The following is a 20,090-nucleotide window of genomic DNA, read 5'->3' as shown; positions in this document are numbered from 1 at the left end:
GAAATATGCCCATTTTATCCATGTCAAATCTACTTATTCAGCGGAGGAATATACTAGATTGTACCTTAATGAGATTGTGAGTTTGCATGAGATTCCTTTGTCCATCATCTCGGATAGAGGTTTCCTATTCACTTCTCGTTTTTTGAGGCCTTTTTAAAAAGGGATAGGTACTTCAGTGAAACTTAGCACAGCTTTCATCCTCAAACGGATGGCAAAGTGGAACATACCATCAATACCCTAGAAGATATGTTAAGAGCTTGTGTTATTGACTTCAATGGTAATTGGGACGATCACCTACCGTTGATTTAGTTCTCCTTCAATTATAGCTACGATTCGAGTATCTCTATGGCACCTTTTTAAGAACTCTATGGTAGGAGATGTAGGTCTCCAGTTAGGTGGTTTGAGGTTTGTGAGTTTCAACTTTTTGGTCCCGAAATAGTCTATGAGGCCATGGAAAAAGTTCGAATGATAAGAGATAGGTTGAAAAAGGCCTATAATCAGCAAAAATCTTATGCCGACAATAGAAGAAGAGATCTTGAGTTTGAAATAGGTGATTGGGTCTACTTGAAGATTTCACCCATAAAAGGGGTGATGAGATTTTGTAAAAACGGGAAACTTAGTCCCCAATATGTGGGTCCTTATGAGGTTTTGAAACGGGTCGGTATAGTTTCTTATGAGTTGAAATTACAAAGTGAATTAGCCCGATTCATCCGGTTTTTCATTTTTCTATGCTAAAGAAATGTATAGGTGACCCTATGTCTATTCTCCCTATTGATGGGTTAGGGTGAATGAGAACTTCTCTTATGAAGATTTTCCAGTTGACATCCTAGTTCAACAAGTCAAAAATTTGAGGATCAAAGAGGTGGCCTCCGTAAAAGTCTTATGGAGATCTTGTTGAGGGTGCAACATAGGAGGCCGAGGCCGACATGAAGTCCCTCTATTATCATCTCTTTCCTTTTACTCCTAGTCAAAGTTGAATTTTTGTAGTTCTTAATAAAATAAATTATTAATAATGTGAAGTTGTCTTGTTTTCTAAGTATGCTCATATTTTGGTAAAGGTTCATGCTAAAATGAGTTTTCATGGAAAAAAAAAATTTCTACTTGCACTTATAAGAGATGTGTATATTTACTTTCTTGATATTTTTGTGAGCATACTTGTGATTGTCTTGATAAGAATAAGAACATGTTAACTCTTTGATGTTCATGTTGATCTTACGTTGATATTTAGAAGTTAATTCCTCATTATATGATATGTAACGTTGAGCTCTTATGTGTGGTAAAGTGTGAATTGAGTTGCTATGTGTAGTGTTTTGATTATGTGTTGAATTGAGTTAAGAAGTATTCCTATGAGTTGTGACTAATGATGATTGTATTCATTTTGTTGTTTTTGTTTGTTAGGATGCTAGTATTGAGTCTCTTTTCTCCCTATAAAAATATTAAGGTGTCATTCGTGGACGAATATCCCTAAGGGGGGATAATGTAACACACCGGAAGTTCCATGACTTACTATCGAGCCTCACTTGATGAACTAAGACTTAAAACAATGTTTCTGAGCTTAAACAAAGGTAACAAACTTAATTAGGAAATGTTAGAATTAAAACATCAAGAAACAACCACAACGTCTGGAGACTAGTGAAATCGAGCTAGTGTGCCTTAGAGTGTTTTAAGGGGCATAAAGAGTTGTATTGAAGTTAAATATGGTAGAATGGTTTGAAATAAGTATTAAAGTTTGTTTAGGGTCAAAATGTCCAGGTACGACTCCACAAGGACCACCCTAAAGGTCCTTGAAGAGGACCCTAACATTTTACCATAAAAATTGTCAATTGACAGTGAGTAGTCGAACGATCAAACGATGAGCCATCGATGAGAAAACGTATCGTCGATGGTGCTCGTGCGTATATACTTATACAAATCTCAAAAAAGGCATCAAAATTGAGTCTCTAACAAAAACCATGGATGACCAGCACTATTCGTTGTCTTGTTGACAGGTCGTCGACGTGGACTCGTCGATTGGACCCAAGTTCACTCCCAGGTTTTTGGTAGAGGTTAAGGAAATTAGTTAATTAGTCATTTAATAATTAAAGTTTAAGAGGAGGTAAATTTAGTTAGTTGAGGATTATAAAAGAGTTAGACTTCACTAAACTAACTGAACACCTCATTATTTCCCAAACCCAGACCACTTCCACTTCTCTCTACGCTCTCTACGTATCCTAATGACCCCCATTTAAGACTGCGGTTCAAGATTCATTAGGGTTTCAAGACTCAAGTTTTTCTCCATCATTATCCAAGGATTTTTAAGGTATGGAAACTTTTCACTCTTAGGATCTCTTAACCAAAGAGGCTCTTCAAAATTGGTTTCCAAAGATGTCTAAAATTATGGTTTTCATCCAATTTTTGGGTTGCCTTTAATATTGATTTAAAGTGATATTGATTAAATTATATAGATATATTCTGAGTCTTTGACCTAGTTTCTCTTAAAGATTCTGAGTCTTTGACCTAGTTTCTCTTAAAGATCCAAGAATAAACCTTTTTCCCTAATCCTAACTATGAATTGGACTTGTAGATGATTAAGGTTGTTGGAATTTAATATGTTATTGCTTAACTTAAAGTTATATGATGAGGGTGATTGGATTATTGGATGAATGTGGTGGAATTGAGAGTAAGATCTTGAAGGAGATTCTTGGAAGCCATTGGTAAAACTTTTGAGATTATGATGTCTCTACTTCAATTATGTTGGTCTACTCTTGATGATGATGTTCAATTGAAGTATAATTATGTGAATAGAATAGGACGATGATGGTATGATGAATATGATGTCATGTTATGAATATGTTGAATGTGATATCATCATAGGGATATGATGATGAAAGGTTTAAAATGATTCTCTTAATTCCTTATTATTGTGACTATGATATGATGATCTCACTAATGTTGGATTGTGTTGAAAGGAAGTTCTTATTCTTAAACTAAAGATCTAAGATAATGATTATACAAGGAGTTAGTCTCCCATGACCTTTGTTACGCATTGATTATTAAGAAAGGCTTAAAGACCTTTCAAAAAGGGACTTTAGCTTGGCACCAAGCGAACTACATATGAGAGGTGTCCCTTCCCAGTAAGGGAAGGTAGGCTCACAATGGTTCTCATAAGATGGAGACTACCAGGTAAATGCGCATACATGAGTTTCCAGCAAATTTCCTTGTTCCTTAACTATGTGCCCCTCATAGGAAAACTAGCTAGTGGATTCACCTAGAAAGTTATGTTCAGGTTATGGTTATACCTTGGAAAGTAGAGCACCTTCTCTCAGTGTAGGGTTTCATGACACCATATTTCGTGTGTAGATCACATGGTCTATTGTCGGTTAAGGAGATGCTACTGAAAGTAAAATGAATGAACGGAAGTTAAAGATGGACACTAACTAAGGTGACTCAAAGGGTACTACTTAGTATAGGTAACGGTATGAGACTTTCCCTATACATAGCATGAGTTGGCCTTGAGGGGAGTCCTAGGAGGATGTTCTTATGCACTAACATTATAATGAAATGTATAATGTTGGTTTTATATGATGTTTCTCTTATCTAATGTTGGTTTCATTTGATGAACATGATATCTGTCAAAATTTATATATATAATGATGACTACACATGATGTTATGTTATATGAGCTAAAAGCATCACTTGTGGTTTCTTCTTTGGTTTACTTGATTATATGGGGTTATGGGGCTTCAAATGAGCATTACACTTGTATGCTTGGGATGATATTTTGAGTAAGGGTCTTGTATGCTTTGATGATATGAACTCTTGAACATCAAATAATGATATCGCTTTAGGATGATGTTATTCTTCTATATATGAACATATCTTGATGTTGTTGTAATAATTGACTTGTATATGCTCTTGTATATGCATAAAGGCTTTCAAAATGACTTCGCATGTTTTTAAAGAAAAGGTCCCTTTTATCCATGTCTTCAACGACTTTAATTGCATATGTTTCCATACTTAGTACATGTGTTTGTACTAACCCATATTCTTTATATTTCTACAAATATTTAGGTTCGGAGCATTGAAGAATAGTCAAGGACATTTGCAAGGAAGACTTGGACATATTTCCCAAGTTGTTGGTGAGTCCTCAAGTCTGAGGATGATGCCACTTTTCTACCTTCAATAATGTTGACTATGGCTAAGACAATTGTTCTTTCCTCATATTTGAGACTTTGTTGTAAGCCTATATGTAGCATTTTGTACAAGTATAAAGGCTATGCCCAAACTTTGTAATTCTCTAATACATTGTTATTTGTGAGACAATAATAGATTACTTTGATGAGATTGACGATGTTGCTAAATAAGAAGTCTATGTAAACTTCACATATGATAAGTGTGAAGTCTAAGTATACTTCATATGTAAAAGTTTTCAATTTTCCACATTTTCTCTTCCTATGAAATGCCACGATGCATGCTAAGGACTAGTATAAGGCCTCTTCGAGGACGAAGACGCTGGTTACGTCTAGGGGGTACTCACCGGTCATGACAAATATAGAATACAATTTATATACATATCCATCAATGGATGACGAACTTACACCATGCAAGCCTCTTGTCCATGAGTATTTTAGAGTCTTCCAGAAACCTTCGTGAGTATTTTAAAGTCTTCCTGAAACCTGTCCAAGTCTCTAGCTCCTTTATATTCTTCAAGAAACCTGTCAAAGACTCTAGCTCCTTTCTCCTTAGTCTTGGCAACTTATGCTTTAATTTTATGCCTGTGTGAGATGACAAATGTTACACTTCGACAATCCAAGACATGCTCTAGAGCCTAACATGGGTGTCATAAGGTATAGACACTGATTTAAGGTCCATTTTTATGAATATAAGTCATTTAGGAAGTCTAGAAACCAAAATGTCCAAAACGTCCATGACGTCCGGAAACTAGTTCAAGGAGGTACTAGTGTGACTTAGCCTATTTGACTAACTTTTAGAAGTCGGAAAGTGATGAAAATTGGTGTAAGGTTATCTAACATGTATTTAAGTTGATTTATGGTCAAAACGTCTAGGTACGACTCCCCAAGGACCAACCAAGGGCCCTTGAGAAGGACCCTTGCAAGAGTGGGCAAAAGCTGTCGAAAGTCAGTGTCACCAACGGATGCCACAGACGGGCTATTGGTGAACCAGCGGGGTTTCGATGCCACCGTCGGTGGAGACTTAGACATATTTCATGGAAAGTCATTTTGGAAGCTCTCTGACTAAAATGTCACACCCCACAAGTACACCCTAGAAGTTAAAGTATCCTTGCGATGTCACACGGCAAATAAGACTTCAAGAAGTCTCATCTAAGCCTCTCGTATCATTCATTGCATAATAAGCATAACTAAAATGAGTAAAATTTAAAACTTTCTTCACACATGAAGAACTCTTTCATAAACAATACGCAAGCGGAAGACTTTCATTTAAAACATTAGAAATATAAAACACCTCATTGAACAATCTAGACTTTAGAGTTTACAACACGTGGGAATAACTCCCATACAAGACATAAAATAAAGACTTAAGACATAAAGGAACATGTGACTATTGTCCTCGAATCGATGAGGATTTACCAATACTTCATCTTCAACCCTTAGAAACCTATCCATGCTTCATGGCACATCAAGATTCCATTTCCCTACAGTTTAGTCGAAAAGTAAAAGAAGGGGTTAGCACATCAGATGTACTAAGTATGGAAGCCATGCAAAAACCATGAAAAAGGGACATTTAGTAATACGCATGATTTTCATGAGTTTTAATTAAAACATCATACTATAATCATAAGAACAACATTTAACAACATAGAAACGCATGAAATCATTTAGGTAAAACGTCACATTTTTAGCAAACATTACAATTAAGTCACTTCACTTCACTTTAAACACCCTTTAGCATGTAATGTTCTCACTCAAAGTTATCCTAAGATTCACTTAAGTCACACAAAGAGAGACCGCCCATACACCCTCTCTAGATGTGCCTAAACGACCCTCAAGATTACATATAATGAGTCACATACACACTTAAGAGACATTAACATAAGAACATGAGATTCCCCTACCAAGGTGACTATAAAGTTCACTTGAGTGAGTTGTGAAGCGATACAATCCCTTACACACACAGTTAAGAGATCCTATAGACTCCTAAAATAGAATCAGTCTCATTTAACACATTAACATATAGGTGTTATGACATTCTCCTTCCAAAGTCTATCAAAAGACTTACTTAAGTAATGACCTCTTAAAGATTACCTAAATAATCCTTAAGAATACCTAAGGCTTAGATAATGTCCACATAATCAACCAACTTCCCTAACTAGAGTCATTCTTAAGACTTATCTACGTAAGATAAACAGTGACCATTCCTATTCCCCCTTCACACCTTAACTAGACAACCCTTAATTACTCTAGATAATTACTACCTCATTTTAACATACTTCCTTAACTTGTGAGTTCATTAAGAGACATTCATCACATAAAGGACATTCAAGTAATGGTCTTATACAAGACCTAGGTACTCAAAATAACATCTTCAAAGCCTATTGTTCAATGTCTAGACAGTGTCCCATACCACCTCCTAAATTTCATAGAACTTCTCAAATACTAGTAGGTATCCCACATGATGAGAATAGGCAATAACCGACATAGACCATGTTAGCAACTCATGGAATCCGGAGTTCTAACCTATCCGATGAGGATGTTCTACTTGCCAAGGGTAGAACTAGGACACATCCCATGTAGGCACATGGTTAAGGAATATGAAGGGTGTGATTTGTATTCTAGTCGCATACTTAACTAGAACTACTTCCCCTTTCCATACTCACTTGGTGCTAGCCTTCGTTCTAATAGAGTAATTCACATTAAAGGTTCACATAAGAGGGTTCCATAACAAGTTCATAACCCAATCACTTTTACCCTACCAACAGGTCCTCTTAGGGATACCGTCCAATCACGACAAGAAGCTCATTATGACTTTCCTAAGGTTTGATATGATATAATTCCAGCCAATCAACCTTATGTCCACCATCCTTTACTTTGAAGGATACCATTACGACTTTCGACTTCAACCAACATAACCTTACCACTAGGTTCAAGGTTTCACATAAAAGACCCTCTTAGCATTATTCAAGGTCACATATCAATTATGCATTGAAGACTAAGAGACCTAAGAATCCTATTTCAAGACATCACATATTCATAACTATACAAGCATCAAGTAAGGTATACAAGTCAATCAAGACAAGACACCACATACTTCACCTTAACACATATTACTAGTCATTCTATAAGCACATAGGAATAACTATTATCATCTTTAATTCATACTAAACACTACCATATCATCATCAATATAACAATTATAGACTCACATAGTCAAGTAGGAACAACCATGCATCAACCCTAAGACTACACATAGAAGCTCATAGTCATAGCTTACATGATTTCCTAACATACATGACAAGAACAAATACTTTCATATTCCTTCACATATAGATAGATATACTCATATTTCACATTAAATAACTATGCAAAACATCATAGTATTTAATGTAGTGCCGACAAGGCCATGATCGTCATATTGCATAAAGTAACACCGACAAGGCCACGTCAATTGCAAGTAAAATACATAACACGCCATCATAATTGGACTATACCAATCACAACGTAATTAAAGTCTAACTAACATCAAAATAAAGGAATTAGGGAAGCATGCCCCACTCCATCTTACCACTTCGATTTCAAGGCTAAATAATCCAATTCGATATTACAAGGCTCTTACCCAAGGCCATAACCAACAACTCAATACAATTATATCGATAATCAATGAAACTATGTCAGTTCATTACATACTTATTAATCTAATACAAACTAGATATCAATTGAATATAATTATTGCATCGTTAGAAAGCCATAGAAAATTACATTAGAAATCATAAGCCTTCAGTCAATATCAATTCAATAAGCTTAGCATGCAATAAATATAAGAGTACCCATTATCAATTAATCAAATTGGAACAGCTTATGAACCATACATACATAATCTAGACATAAATCAAAATCCATAACAATCTACACATGAATTCATGCATATCAAAACATAATCAATTCACCCATATTTTAGTGAAATTTAGAGATTTGAGAAGATCAAGGGTTCATGGAGAATTTAATTAGAAAAAATCAATTAAACATCAATAACATCATATCTTAATGTTTGGAAACCATTTATGCAAGACCCCAACACTTAGAGTAGAAATTGGACTTTTTCATCTTTTTGAAATCTTTGGAAATCATCTTTGAAATTGGCTCTAAGGTGTTAGCAAGCCTTAGATAAAAACTCCCGTACCTTATTTGAAGAATAGAAAGATAATTTCAGAATAAACTCCATCGAAGACCCATCTTTAAGCTCCATCTTCACTTTGAACTAACATGGAGGTTATATTTTCTAAGTGTTTTGGGTTTATGATTTTGAAAAATGAATACTTCCATGTGATTACCCCTTATATACTTAATTAAAATACCCAAAAGACCCTTAATAAACCTCCAATGACTTAATTTATAAGTGGGGTGAATTTACCAATTCACCCCTTAATTGGCAGCAGCACCTGCGCAGGAACATGTTGCGCATGACGCCTGCCCTTAACGGGTCGCTACAGGCACGACGGGGCATCACAACCCTCCTTCATTGGATAAAGTGGCTGCCTAAAGTTCCTATATTCACCCTTGGCTAAGTACCTCATTATGGGACCTTTTGACGGGGCGTCACAGGCCCGACTAGCCATTGACTGCTCCGTCGCCAGGGTCTTCCTTAGACAGCCTGCACACTGATTTTGGGTCCTTCCTCAATGACCCTTTGGTGGTCCTTGGGGATAAATTACCGGACGTTTACAACCCAAATACGACCCTATATAACTTTAACACCTCTAACATGAATTTCATCCAAAAACTCGACGAAACTCGCCTATATGTACAAGGTCAACTTAAGACATATCTTTCGAACGTCATGGACGTTCTTGGTCGTTAGTCCTCCAAAATTCACAAAACATGACACACTGACTTTAAACACCATATAAACTCATTTAAGAACCTTATAAGCTCATTCATCACATATAAAAACATAAAACAACATATGAGGCACTTAGGTGACTTAGTCGTCGAATGTCTTGGTCGTCCCTTGACGTTTGACTTCCAATGCACCTAAACTCTTAGCTACTGCCTCTATAACACATTATTGACCTAATTAGGACCTTATATAACCATTACAACCACGTTAGGCGTTATCTTTATCTAAATAATTTCCAGGGTCTTACACAAAACAACGGACGTGTAGCACGGAGGCCACACTGCCCGTCGACTAACGTACGGCCCGTCAGTCGGGGTATCGTAGGTCAGGTCTATCTTTGGCTGTGTTGTTTTATGTAATTAATTTAATTTAGTTAGTTAATTAAAGGTTAATGGGGGATTCAATTAAGTTAATTAAGGACCTCTACATAAAGAATTAGCCTAATTAAACTAGACCTAAGCTCATAATTCCAAAACCCAAAACTCTCTTCCTTCTCTCTTCTTTCTCTATCTAGTAAAGAACATCATTCAATACAAATCAAGGTAAGGGTTTAAGGGTTTTAAAGGGACGAATTCACCATCAATTCTTCATCAAACATTAAGCTATGGGATCTAAATCACCTTTGAGACCTCTTTCCTCAAAGGGTTCCATCAAATTGATTTCCAAAGTTGAGTTTTCAAGTGGGTTTTCATCCAATACGAAATTGATATTGTCAATTGACATGTTTATGATTTATTTTGGATATTACGAATATATTGACATGTATTTTAACTGAATTATGATATATCTTGATGGTTTGGTCTAGTTTGTAGAAGCTAATCTTTACCCCTTAACCCTAGGTGATGATCTTAATATGAATTGCATTATATTGGTTCAATTGACTTGGTTATTGGTTGAACTGATACTATATGATGTTTTTATATTAATCATGAAAGAATTAGTGTTATTTATGGTCTCTTCATTCTAGTTCTTGAGAATTGATCTAAGTTAAGAAGTATGTTGTGAATTAACCTAAGTATCTTGTCTTAAGCTATGATCTAGTATTAAATTGTGATGTAGTGATTCTTTTAGAGTTGTTATCATATTGGTCACTTAATTATGATGATGCTATACCATAATTGGGTTGAACTAAGGGTTGATGTTAAAACCTTTATGATGAACTATGAAAGAGACTTGGTAAGTCTTATGGTCCCTATCCTTTACTTCAAATTATGGTTAATTGTGATTAAGTCATGATTTTGTATTGGGATATGCCTTGTATTAGGATATATAGGATGGTATGATGTTGAATTGAAATGTATTTACTATGGTTGTGAGGTGTTGGCTTAAGATGTAAATTTTATAACGATGGTGAATGATTTACCAATGTGCCTTATCATAATATGAAATGTTAATGTGCTAACCTCACCTATGTGAATTGTAATGAAAGGAAAATACTCATGCAATTACTATTGAGCTGTGATGATGATGATTTTATACAAGGGTTAGACCCTATAACCTACATAAAGTTATGATGATTAATAAGGACATTTACTACATCTTAAAAAGGGACTCTAGCTTAGCACCGAGTGAACTAGAGTGAGGAGTGTCCCTTCCCACATATGGAAGGATGCATCACTAATGTACTCTTGATATTGGAGACAACAATGCATGTAGCATACAGTGGGTCCCAACTATATATCCTAGTTCTTGAACTATGTTTCCCTCGTAGGAATACTAGCTACTGGATCCACGTAGTTGTTATGTTCATGTTTTGGTACTGCCTTGGCAAGCCAGTAGTCCGCCTTCTTTCGGTGTAGGGTTCCATGACACCGGACTCCACATTAGCTCATGTGGTCTATGTCGGTTAGGGCAAGATGTTCCCATAAGGTAAAATGAACTAAAGGATTGAACTCTAACTAAGATGACCTAAGGGGTTTAGCTTAGTTTAGGTAGAGGTACGGGACTCTACCTAAACATTGCACTAGTTAGCCTTAAAGGGAGTCTTAGAAGGATGTTCTTATGTATGAATATGCTTATAATGCTAATGACATGTATATGATGAACTTGCACATTGTTGATCCGAGAGCACCTAATGTTCCACCGTGTGCCAGGAGAAAGATCCATGTAGGATCTCTCGCTGACCAAATGGGTGAGTATCTAACTAGATTGGGTGAGCTTTACTTAGCTCATCCATTGGTCGTTTTAGGTCACTTTTGGTCCCTTTGTGTAATAAAGACCTAAAACTATTAATACGCATTTTAGCGTCATTTTATGATCAGACTTTTTGAAAATGAATGATTGATGAATTGGACATCCTCTGAGATACTTGAGAACTTAGTAAATCTTGTGTTGAACATTGTTTAGAAACGGGGATTGCTTGGAGATTCATGTTTCTTGAGGTCTTTGCAAGATATTTGGTGCTTGATTTGAATAAATCAGTTGAAGTCTTTAGGATTAATATATCTTTAGGTTGCTCTTGATTTATTTTTCTTGTGTCAATCTACTTATTTTGATTAGGTTATTGTTTATGATTGTAATTGGAGGATTTAGGATTTAATAAATCCATTATTTGCCAATTGTTCCTTCTATATTATCTCTTATGCTATCTTTCTTTTTGTTTCCGTATTTAACAGTGATTCCCTTTTAGAATAACATCATGACTCATAACGGAGTTTAGTTTATTTATTTTTTTTATATTTGTCACATGTCTGTCTTTAAGTGGCTATGTTTGTATTTAAATTCTACGATTGTTCTTATGTAGATCATATTTTTCATGTCAAAAATTGCACATAATGTCTTATCAATCCTTAAATGGTCAAAATGAATTGAGGGGTGAGTTGGACTCATATATAGTTTTATGTGTGACTTTTTGGTACATTAAGTTTACAATTAAGGGTTATCCTATCAAGGTATTCGAGTAGGTTCATGTACGATAGGTGGGTTGGATCTTGACGCTTAGGTGTCAGATCCCAAACTATCGGTCTCCCTGTACGAGAGGAATTTTTGAATAGATTCCTCATGATTTGTGTGTTGACATCCACATTTGACATTAAGGAGGCTAAAAAGAATTTTAGAAGTTTGTTTCACTTCTTTACTCCTTTTGTGTGACTTGTCTCTTGTTATATGAGTTGAGCATATTTTTTGCTCTGGATTCTAGTTTGTATATTGACAAAGTAAGCTAGATGTCGTTATTTCAGTTGAAGGAACTCAAGCAAGGAATGATTAGAACTGGGAAGGTTCCAATTCGTGTCTAGCTTTAAGAGTCACTGAATACATGGATGGTCAGTTTGTAGTCATTCATCATATGAATAAAAGGAAATGAACCTGACTTTCCATAACAATATACCTTAGTTGTTACTTTCTGCATTGCATAGCCTGAATGTCTGCATGTGTAGGAAGTATAATTTCTTGTATTTATAATATATTATGGTACTTGGAAAGTATTTAAATTTATTATGTGTGATGAATTACTGATAAATATCTATGTGATTTACTGAACATGTTTTGGTTTAGTCCAACTCTCTAATTTAATGGTTATGTTATTTATTGAAAGCATCTTGTCAAACTAACACAGACCTACCATTAGTATAGATGATATGGGAAAAGGATAAATTATGACAATGAGAAATCTCTTATTATTGAACAGTTAGTATTGGTTCGGAATAATGGGGAATAGGCTTTTCTAGCATAATAGTGAGAATGTGATACTATGCACTACTTTCTGGTGCTATTCTATGATGCAAATATGTTGGGAATGTGTTTTTGAGATTGATCTTGGTATTATATTATTAATGGTGATGTATTTTAAGAGTTGTTCGCGATAAATGAATGGAAAACACTGTTTATTTTAGAAAATATTTGGCTAAACTCGTCAGGACGTCCATAGCATGACACAGCCACTATAGTGGAAGTTTTGATGTTATTGTAGTAGCAATGATAGAGGTGTTTTAGTCGGTATAGCAGATAGGTGAGGTAGACTCTGAACTCTATTTCCCCATATTCTTGCATTCCATTTACAAAAAGTTGAAATTTTTAGTTTCAGTTCATATGAGTGTGAAATTACATAAATGTGTCTGAAATAATGTTTTGCCTAAATAAGCCCGGGATTCCACCCTTGGCACGTGAGGGGTCCTTAGTCTTAGTTGGTGTGTTTGCATTCCCCAGGTTGATGATTCATTTCAAAATGAGTTGATAGAATCTTATGATTCATGGTTTTTTATTCATCCGGGTCTAATAAAGATGTATCAGAATTTGAGGCATCTCTATGTTGGCCTAGATTAAACAAAAACATATTTGAGTGAGTGACTTCAGTGTCAATATTGTCCACATGTGGAATATAAGAGTAGAGGCTTACATAGGTTTCTTTAAGGGTTGCCCATTCTTGAATGGAAATAGAAAATGACATCCATGGACTTCGTTGTGGGTCTTCGTAAGGCTTTGGAGAAGTATGAGTAGATTTGTACCATTGGGATCATTTCTTACCATTGCGAGAGTTCTCATACAAAAATACTTCTCACTTTAGTACAAATACAACATTCTTTGAAGCACTTTATGAAAGTAGATATAGATTTCTCATTGGGTGGTCTAAAACATGTGAGGTGAAGCCTCAATGCATGAAATAGATAAAGGAAGCTTAGAAAAAGAAAAAGGTGAGAGGTATCAGATCAAAGTTGTTGGCAGCCCAAAGTATAAACAAGGAGTATGCAAATTGCAATTTATTGGATATCGCCTTTCAATTTGGTGAACACATTTTATTGAAGGTTCCACCAACGAAATGTGTGATGAGGGTTTGTAAAAAGGCTAAGCATATCCCTCGAACTATAAGGTTCGTGACAATTTAGAGACAATAATGTATAGGTTATCATTGTCACAAAGTTATTCATATTCCGTCCAGTGTTCCATGCATTCATGCTTAAAAGATAACACAGGGATAAGGAGTACATTATCAAGTGAGACTAAATACTGCTACACAAAGATTTACAATATGAACAAGAGTCGGTCTCTATTATTTATAATGATGCCCAAAAGTTGAGAATAAAGGAAATTAGATTGGTAAAGGTACTTGTGAAATCAAGGATGACATGTGGGACGAACATCCTCATTTGTTTGAGGAGATAGGTAACTTTCTTCTTGAATTATCCCTGTTGTTTCTTGTGTGATCTCTCGGGGATGAGCGATAAGTAAATTGGTATCTATTTAAACGATCATTTGTATCATCCCGCATAAGAAAAATAGTCGGACCAAACTTCTATAGTGGGGTAAATTGTTGAAAATGTTGAAACCCCCCCCCCCCAAAAAAAATTAGCCATATTCACCCAAGGAAGTTTTGGCGAGTGAAAAAGGGTGATCAAAGGATAATTTAACAACTTTTATCGAGGAGATTTTGTAAATGTAAAAAATTTTATCCCCTACTTTTGTATTTCCATTTCAAGGCCTTCGAAAATATATTTGTGGCCCCGAGAGAGGGAGGTTGAATACATTCGAAGGTACTGAAAATGTGGATTTATTAAGATTTTATGGTGTAACACTTTGAGTTGTTCTTAAAAGAGGTAATTCCTGTAAGGAACTAGCTTAAGCATGATGTTAATAATTTGAGGTGAAATACAGTGGGAAACACCTAGATAAGTTGGTAAAATCATGAGGTTTGCCTAGCATTTGGGATGATGATATTATTTGAAAATATTTAGGGCATTTGTGATAGATTTTGTATTGTACATTTATTTTACGCTAAGAACTAGCTAAGAACTCCACAAAAGGACACACAATTCACGATCAAATTTATGCAACAATTTCTTGGTGCCCAAAGTAGGCTAGGTTTTCTAAACAGAATAGTTAGACCAACATTCTATTTCATAATATTATTTAAGATGTAAAGGATATTTCATGTACATTTTTCCAGGCACGGAGTCTGGATGGCTAAAGGTTTTACTTATTTGTATTAAGACAAGGAAAGATAATGACAAAGGGCTGGTTTAGTGATAATTATAAGGTTTAAGTGTTATGAAATTGCTTGTAATATACATTTGTAGGACTTATGGTCGTCAAGGGGAACAGGATAAACGGGAAGAGTATTAATTCATGTGAATATGGAGGTAATTTTTGAAGAAATGAATTTATACACATAATGGGTCTAGTATTGGGTTATTGATACATAGATGTATATAAGTTTTTGTGTGTTCATGTTGACTGGTCCATGTGAAATTCATTTGCAAAACATGTATAAGATAAATTTTAAATTTGATCTTACTTCATGTTCATAATTTAATACAATAAACCTGTTTAATTTACTTGTGGCTTCCAGTGGGGTTGTTCACACTAATTATGATTATGCATGTTATTTGTTATTATTGGTTTACTCAGGTACCACGCCGGTATGAAATTGTTACAAATTCAAAGTCTACCTTCAATGTTAAATGGTGTGTAAGACCACGAGAGGTCCTAACAAGTTACTTGACATACATCCAAAGTAATAGAATATACAACAAGATAGTTTAAGTAGGACGTGTCATATCATGAAAGAGAGTTTAAACTAAAAGGTTGAATAATAAATATGTCTTGACAAAACATTCTAAACAACATAAGAGCGGTAGAGCCGTAACTCATACATAAAGTAAGGATTCCGAAAAATAATACATAACAAATGTAGCCACGATTACATAGAACTTGGAATATATAGGACTCACTAATCTTCACAACAAAGCAAACAACTAGACACAAACGGGAGGAGAAGGAGCTTTGGGACCTACAATATGAGACAATGTAGGCACAAATATGTATTCGTACACAGAATTTACTAAGTATGGAGGAAATATGGTTAAATGTACACATGATATAATAATAGGATTCAAACTGATAATTCATGACCAAGTTGAACATTAAAAACTTTAGGAAAAGCATGCTCTTAAAGAAATATGATACAAAGCCAATGCATTAGTACAATGACATAACATAAATCTTTTAAAGGAAAGCATAGTTCTTTTGTGGGATATTACTTTTAAGCGACAATACACCATGTGAGCTATAGTATGAAATCCGATTTAACTCCTAAACTGAAAAAGGAGATTTTAATATCCAAAGGTAGAATGATGTATCATTTCATGAAGGATATATTGAACCACTAGCAAGGTCATTTAACACAATCCTACAGTAGCATGTAGTTTGGGACTAGAGAGTAATACTAGAGACGGTCTATTTGAGCCTGCACCTCAAAGTCCTCTAAGTTCTAAATTAAGTCCCAATAGAATTAGATAAAGTTAGTTATCAACGCATAATATTAGGAAAGGAATAATCGCAATACCAATCCTAATAATAAAGTCGTATAAGAGTAGCTCCTTTCAAAACCATGATTTCATAACTTCACTCATATTAACACTTACCTTCTTCAGCATCAAAAATCATGTTTTCCTTTCAAATTGCGAGAACTTTCAGAAATCATTGATAGTTAACTTAAAATCATCCTTAAATCATGACTTCATCCTGTCGTAAAATATGCAAAAAAATCTCATATCAATTCAGTATCGTTGTTCATAGTTCATAGGTAATATTCAAATCATAAAGAATAGGTCTGTATGAAATCAATTTTAAATCATTCAATTGGGTTAAATCATTCAAAATAATATAGAAGAAAATCGATTGAATCATATTAAAAATGATCCATAATTATTTTCACAAAATTCTAATTGATTGGAGATTGGAGTTCTTTTGGACTCAATAAATGAAAAGAATCAATTGGTGAATTCCCACAACATTTATAATAAAATACCACAAAGAAATGGATATTTAAGCGTTGAATCCTTTGAAACCCTAGTTCTTCAGCTTGAAGCTTGAGTGAGAATTAGGGTATTTTAAATGAATAGAAGAAATTAGGCTTTTTTTGTAAGAGAAAAAACTCTTATACGGTAGTTATAGGTCCAAAAAAGTATAGTTTGGGTTAGGTGAGCAGGAAATGACCAAAACACCCTCAATTTAAAAACTACTGAAGTTACCTTCGCTTCATAGACCTTTCTATGATCAATATGAGTGAATCATTGAATCACTTACTGAGCCTAAATCCTAGGAAATTCCTATGATTTAGTCCTAAAACTTGTTATCTGGTCTAAAATTCGTAAACCTCACCAATAGTACTCAACTTCGAGTCCAAAATTTTACTAATACTGAATTAGCACTACGGGCACTTCCTATGGCCCATAAATGACCAGATAAGTCAGCAAAAATAATTAGTCAATGTTTTGCCTTCCCCAAGAGTGTATTTAAAGTTAATTGAGATATGTTACTTTACTATATTGACATCTTCAACCTCCTTCACAAAGCTCTAAAGCACATTCTATCATCTTTTCTATATATTGACCATAACAAGTTAGTCAGTTTCCACTAGCAAGGAATACAACATACATAACTGTAAAACTAAAACCTTCTCTAATTGTTACTACTTCAGCAAAAAGATTTGTGAAATCAATAAGTCTCCGTCCATTCACCCCTAAAATAATTCTCTCACACTACAACTAAAACGAATTTTAGCGGCAATAAATATTGACATTAATAAAGAGTGTTAAAGTCTTACCGGCATTAGTCAACTTCCATTAGAACCAATGTGTAAGGGATTCAGAGAGATATATAAAGAGTGCTAATTTCCGCTACAAATATATATTTAGCAGCAATTAAATATTAATTGCCGCTAATGATCATTTTTGATGTAGTGTCACTATTTTTGTCACATATCGCTGTAGCACTAGGGCGTGGGTTTCCCTTGGATGCATTATTTGTGTTACATATATAACATCCAACAAAAGAGGGAATCAATCTCACAATCATATGTCATTAACTTGACCTTAATTCTTCCGAAAACTGTAATATATGAGGCCATTTCTTAGAAAATTTCTGCAATAAACTTATGATTGGATCATTTATCTCATGAATTGCCTTAACGAAGCAATGCACCATGAAGATTAGTGTTTCTTCTCTTCAATATTAACCATAATATCATAACATGTACTATAATTATAACAATCCTAACCTTTTAATTACCAGGTACACTCCTCCATTTCCACGCGTTCTACTTTAATTGTATCCATGGTCCTTGCAAACCAATAGATTGCAAAATACTTATATTCCATTTTTATCATTTCACCCATGAGGAGAAGATGTTGAACTATTTTCAGAATAAGATTTGCATAACCCAAACAATTACCATCCATAGAACTGTCAGATCCAGTAAAATGGTAGCTAGAGGAATTTTGGTGCTCCAAATTACCAATCCAAGAAATAGGATTTGATAGGTAGACCTTTCACCGAAACATACTTATATTGATAGTTTGCTTTCTTCTTTAACTCCCAATATGTCTACAACATAATTGCCTTTAAATTTTCATGTCCTTTTGAGCACCCATCATTGTCTGTTAGCAACATCTGTAGCGAGAAAGTTGTTCAAATTTCTCACAGTATGATAGACAATTATTTCTAGGAATATTTGTGCAATTTCTCCATCTCCTATCGCTTCTCATTCATCAACTCCTTTATTTTTTCCATTTTGTATGTAATTCGACAGTTATCATCCTCATTTTGAAAAAGTTTAGTCCAGTTTTTATACTAGATGTTGGTTGAACAACCTTTTGGTTCCTACAAAATGCACTTCTCTAGAATATCTCTATTTTGTATTATGTGTTTTAGAACCTCTTAACCTCATATTCATTGCACCAATAAAGGACTTTCATTTTTCCAATACTTATTCCAGGTAAAGTTTGCTCATAGAGAGTTTCCGATTCAAAATTTTTATGAACAATTATTCAAAATAACCTTAGAATACCAAAAGGGCAAATAGAACCAATATTGACTCCCTCTATATGCAGATAAATATCCAGCGAGACAAACCAATATTTCTTTTACTAGTTTCTTTATTGTTCCAAAGGTATCTAGCAAAAATCATGTGTAAAACTTTTATCACACATTTGGAGGGACACTTGCTAAAGAATTTTGAAAGAAACATTTTATAGTACACTACAAATTAATGTATCCTTAACACTCTGAGATAACATCTTCCCTTTCAAGGTTTGATAATAATCCTTCACCATCTAAATGATATCTTATAATCACTCGTCCTATTCTTTGCATAAGAGAAAGAAACAGAAAATAAGTAATTGAAAACTGAAATGCGGAAAAATTTTGTTCATCTGTCAACTCATCCTCATAATTGTGTATGATTGTTCTTATGCATATACTACAACGATATTCCATAAAAAATAGTTATTGCAACTACTAGCCTCAGTTATGATATTCTTGAATTGTCAAAGGGACCTTGACGTGATGGGATATTGAACTTGTAAAAAATTTTGGGCCTCTATTTCATTATTTAAAGTTTTCTTTATGATTAATATTAAATTTTACATAATATTAAATATAAGGTACGTAGAATTATTTGAAATTATCTTTTGTCTTGTTATCTTGTACATTTCAATCTCACTCACCCTAAAAGTAAAAGAAACAATATTTAATATGTATTCAATTCTAACTGAATGTAGATGGGCGGGGTGGGTTGGTACCCCTTGCCTCCTTAGAGATCCTCCATATAATAAACAAATCATGTTCAATGTTTTTCATCTAAGTAATTTTCACCTACTCAAACAACTTCTTTACTCAACCATTATCCTCTTTTATATGTCATAAGTCTTCATAAGTCATTCTCTCCCCACACTCCTCTCACACAAAACATCATTAGCTTTTACTTGTAAACCAATTTTCTTGAGATTTTCTTGGTCCATACTCCAATTTAATTACAAATACTAAATATGATTTTACAAAAAATATACTATGAGTAATTATTGGGATATAAGAACAATTATAATTTGTTCCAAAATTAGTAAATCTAAAAATGTTTTACCTCCTAGATTAGGCTTGAGTCTCTTAATTATCAAAATTATGATTAATATTTTTTTTGACATACGTTGACATGACAAAATTGAAGGGCTTTATTAAAAATTTTCCTATGAATTTTCTAGTTTCTTATTGGGAAAATCCAAATGCTCAATCTTTAGTGATCATCA

The sequence above is a fragment of the Solanum pennellii genome, chromosome 3, assembly GCF_001406875.1.
Source record: "Solanum pennellii chromosome 3, SPENNV200".
In the NCBI taxonomy this organism is placed as follows: domain Eukaryota; kingdom Viridiplantae; phylum Streptophyta; class Magnoliopsida; order Solanales; family Solanaceae; genus Solanum; species Solanum pennellii.
The sequence above is the reverse complement of the archived record's forward strand: the minus strand, read 5'-3'. Positions refer to the sequence as shown.